This window comes from Palaemon carinicauda, chromosome 19 (assembly GCF_036898095.1).
Source record: "Palaemon carinicauda isolate YSFRI2023 chromosome 19, ASM3689809v2, whole genome shotgun sequence".
Classification (NCBI taxonomy): domain Eukaryota; kingdom Metazoa; phylum Arthropoda; class Malacostraca; order Decapoda; family Palaemonidae; genus Palaemon; species Palaemon carinicauda.
The window spans coordinates 128,575,613-128,580,506 of record NC_090743.1 but is presented as its reverse complement, the minus strand read 5'-3'; the positions used below and the strand labels follow the sequence as shown (position 1 = coordinate 128,580,506).

The 4,894-nt window shown below is 38.3% G+C and overlaps 1 non-coding gene across 1 annotated transcript; it reads left to right on the top strand.

Moving 5' to 3' along the window:
- The first annotated feature begins 4,434 nt into the window (after positions 1–4,434).
- On the top strand, positions 4,435–4,597 carry LOC137659366 (U1 spliceosomal RNA). The gene has a single exon (XR_011047496.1). It is a non-coding gene; the product is annotated as a U1 spliceosomal RNA (small nuclear RNA).
- Positions 4,598–4,894: the final 297 nt, after the last annotated feature.

Below are 4,894 nucleotides of genomic sequence, written 5' to 3'. Positions count from 1 at the left end.
ACTGGGTAATATGCGGAGCAGATGATATAAGCTGGGTAATATGTTTGGTAGATGATATGAGCTGGGTACCAGTACCAGTACGATGAGGACAGGGAAGTGGGGAATATGGGGAAAGGATAAGTACCCCTGGATACAATCCAGTTTATAGCCCGAGGGCAGGTACCTGGGATGGGAAAGGATAAGGGAAAAAGGGGGGGGAAAAGGAAGTACAGGGAAAGAATAAAAGAGAGGGGCAGACCCTCATGCGACATTAGATAGTAGTAGAATTATTCTGAGACAGGAAGAGACAGGCAGGAATAGGAAAGGTTTTTTGGTTCACGCCAAGCAAAAGGTCACCAATCGACTCTCACCAATTTGTTGATTGAGTAAGGTATGATGGTTAATGAAGGTTATTGTTTTTTTTTTGTTTTTTTTTTTACGATGATATAATTTTTAAATGAAATTACAATTTAATTGCAAAAAGAATATATAATGAATTCAATCAGATGAAATGAATCTGGGCCTAGGAGGATCGCAATTGATCTTAGGCTCCAGTCTCTTCCACCAATAATGATCACGAGCATGTTCAATAGTGAGATTTCTAGTTCGGGTGCAAAGGTCGTCATCGTCTAAAGCAAGTTTGTTCCAGGTTTTCTGGCCAAGCCTGTGAAACATTAAGAGGCTCCAATTTGGAATAAGCATGTAATTCCCTAATTGTATTGTAATAGGGAGGGCTCTCTTTGTAGGCTCTCCTCAAAGCCCTATTTTGAATTGCCTGCATTTTATTAAGGGAAGTTTTGCTGATTGCTCCAAATATTATGGTGGGGTACTCTAACTGTGGCCTTACTAAAGATTTATATAAACGGAGTTGAGTTTTAGTTGATAGGTATTTAAATCGTAGCAATTTATCAAAAGTTTTTCTAGAAACAGCTATTCTCTCTTTGACGTGTGAAAGTATACCAGATTTCTTAAAGTTACACCCAAGTATTGTGGCCTTTTGTTTAAATGGAATTCTAACATTGTCAACAATGATTTCTGCAGGACTGCGAGCTGAAATGGGGAGGAGCTGGAATTTGTTCAAGTTTGTTGTTATTTTCCATTTCTTTTCGTAATTATTTACTTTTTGTATTTCCCTGACTGTTTTAATTTGCAGCATACGTTTGTTCTTATTAGGAATAGATATTACCTGGGTGTGGTCATCTGCAAACATGATTTGCAGACAACCTGGAGCAGGAGGAGGGGTGTCTCTGATATAAAAATTGTAAAGTGAAGGAGAGAGAACACTGCCCTGAGGAACACCAGATAGAAGTGGAAACTCTGGTCCAATATATTCTTTAATCTTGATCATGGCCACTCGATTATCAAGAAAGTTACACAATAGCCTAGTAGCTAGATTTGGGAGTTGTGCTTCTATGAACTTGTATTTAAGGCCCTCGTGCCATACCTTATCAAAAGCTCAGCTGACATCCCTAGATATTAGGTTACAACGACCCCCAAGATTTGACTTGACCGCAATGTATTCGTAAAGACGAGCTAATGCAAGTTGGGTCCCTTAACCCCTTGTAAATCCGTATTGATTGTTATTGATAAGTAAATTTTCCTCAAGGAAATCCTCCAATCTTTCTTTAATAATTTTCTCAAGTATCTTACCCGATGTCTCTAATAAGGATATAGGTCTATAGTTAGAGACTGAGGTGAGGTCTCTGCCCTTTTTCCCCACAAAGGGAAGTATTGCTTTTTTTAAATAATCCGGCCAATAACCCATACTAAAGTTTCATTAAAGATGTTGCAAAGAAAAGAGAGCATCGAATTTGGCAAATTACTAAGGATAAGTTTATTTACTTTAGACTGGCCTGGAGCTTTGTTTTTAAAACTTTTGATTATTTTAATAATATCTTGAAGTTGAATAGGTTTGAGGAAAGGGTCATCTTCGTCAAGTCTCTCAAGATCTACTGAATCATAAGGTATTATATGATCAGCATGTTCATGGATTGACTCAGTGACATGCTGTTCATGTCGTTGGTCAAACCTTAGATTTTCTATTGGGTCTATTCTAAAGATATGGGACCAGAAGCCTCTGAAGATCACCTCCTGATCTTGAGATGAATAGATCTTCTCGTTATTATGGGTGATGTATGCTATTGGTTGAGAAGTTGAGCCCAACAATTTCCTGATCATATTCCAAAATTTTGCAGGATCTTTATAAAAGCCTTCACATTTGTCTAACAGAGCCTCCCAAGTAGAATTAATGAGGTCAGTTGATTCTATTTTAATCCGTTCTTGTATATTATGAATATACTCTAAAAGTTGATGTGTGGGGCCTCGGTTGTTAATTAATTCTAGGGCATGTTTAAAACAGATCTGAAGTAACTTTAGGGAATCTGTTTCTTTAGTATAAGGTAATATCCTGAAAGTTTTAAATGGGATATGGAGCTCTGAGGCTTCCTTGATCATCCTATACCAAAAAGCTATCTTATCGTCTATGTACGATTTATCCTTTAAGATGTTATCGGGTTCGTCAAAAGTAGAGAGAGAGTCATCAAGGGTGTCCTTAAAACGTTCCCAGTTCGCGTTGTTCAGATCTATAGTTGGATTAGCAACCACCATAATGGGTCTCACAGTAAGCTTAAAAATAATGGGAAGATGATCCGAAGTGGTTAAGGGGCCTTGAGTAAGGGAATAATTAAACATATGAAATCTATTTGAAAGCAGAATATCTGGCTTACTAGAGGTTTTTCTGGTAAAATACGTATCAAAATCTGGTCCTAAGAACCTTATAAGGTTTCTATTCAACAGGCCATTGATTAATGTGCCAATAGGGTTGATTCTGTTATAACCAAGGGCTGGATGAGCTGCATTAAGATCAGCCAGCAGATAGACAGGGATGTTACGTCTCATTAATGATAATATATCTTGCTGTGGAAATATTGGGTTTCTTGGGGGTAGATAGGTCGTGGCGACTATAATTGGTCCCCGTACTGTCTGTATTTCGACAGCGATAAGATCGTCATTGAAACCATCAATTAACTTGACAGCAACATCCCGTCGAACTGCTATTGCTGTACCAGCCCCCTGTTCACCAGAGGTGTTGCACTGGAACACATTATAGTTCCAGATCTTGATACGGGTAGAGTCAGGAATTCCTGTTGAGTTAAGAAGTATGAGGTGAGGAGAGAGGGAGGAGTAGATATTGGCAAGTTCCTTACACTTGAGGAACGTCCACTTTAATACATTATGTTGAATCACTGTGAGGGAATCCATTATGGTAATCGTCCTTTGGTCAGATCGTAGAAGCCTGATTTTATTCTACCGAACTTATCTGGAGTGATCCGGACAATCTTGGAGATGTATTTGTCCAGTTCAATAGAGCCACTGTTAATGAATTGAAGCACTGTGGAGTTAGCTAACTTTTCAGTGTATAAGTATTTGATAGTTTTGGTCTCAAAAATCAATTTCTTAATTTGGTCATGAGATGCGGATTTAGGGGGTTTGATAAATTGATGGAAGTATACAATTTTAGACCAACCTTAGGAGGTGCTTGATTCATTGGAGGAAGGGGAGGGAGAGCAATAGCTCCTAGCAATTCAGTGTCCAGAGGTTCAGAAGTTGAGGTAGAGGGCTGTGGTTGTCTTTTTGCAGGATTAGCAGGCTCCGATATATCCGAATCTGCGTCACTTAGTGCTCTTTTCCTATTGGCTTCATCAGTTTCCATTTCCTCGTTAACTGCCGCAGATTGATGAGGGGTATTGGCATGTACATTGTCTGACTTCAGCATAGTTGAGACTTTGTTGGCTAAATTGATAGCCTCGATGGGAATTTTGACCAATGGGAGTCCAATATGCTTAGTAGATGATATAAGCTGGTAATATGCTGAGGAGATTGATATAAGCTCCTGGAAACTGCACAGGACCGAACCAAGCAGATGCAAATCACTTATTATCAGGATATCTACTTGTTTAGATATTGAGAAGATGCAAAGCTCTTATTATGACATCTACTTATTGAATATTAAATTTTTCTCTGAATGATTAATATTGGAGTCTTCATTTTTTTTTTTCATGGATTATATAAATTGTGCAGCTTTCCATTTGTGTTATTTCGGCTATCAATATATACCAAGGGGTGTACGTATGATAGCAGTCACTTGTATGTATATCTATATGTATTTTTCATAAAAGAAGACATTTTCCTTCGCTAGAGTTTATTATAACTAAAACATTTTACAAAATATTGAATAAGGGAAATCTCCTTGGGGGTTTTAGAACATAAGCTGTCAACAGACAGAGAATAAGAAATATTCAAAGATCACTAGTGGAAAATATCTCTATACAATAATTCAATAAGATTTAATTGTATTATATATATAAATTTGAAGAATTTATTACATAAAAACTAATATGAGGAGAGGTATACTCAGTTCCCCTCAGCTTGGGTGCTGTGGTGTGTGGCAAGAGCATACTTACCTGGCACAGGGGACACCATGATCACGAAGGTGGTTCCCCCAAGGCGAGGCTCACCATTGCACTCCGGTGGTGCTGACCCTTGCGATTGACCCAAATGTGGTCAACTCGGGTGCGAAATTTTTGGTAGCGGGGCACTGCGTTCGCGCTATCCCCCAATAAAAACTCTTAATTATCTTGTAAAAACTAAAATAGTTTAATATGTTTGAGGACATTCTGGGTAATAAAGTTTTCATACTTGACCTCATTTATATTTTCAAAGTAGGATGATTCAACGCTTGAAGTATCACCCTATTGGTTATACTTAGGCTTGTCTTGGTTGGGTCTGGCTCTTGGCCATGCAGATTTTCTTGCACATGTGTCTAGAAAACTCTGAAAAGTAAGATTGCTCTGGGCAGAGCAATACATTAAAAGTAGATTCTTGTGAGCTGAGATTTTGCAAGACCCTGACCACC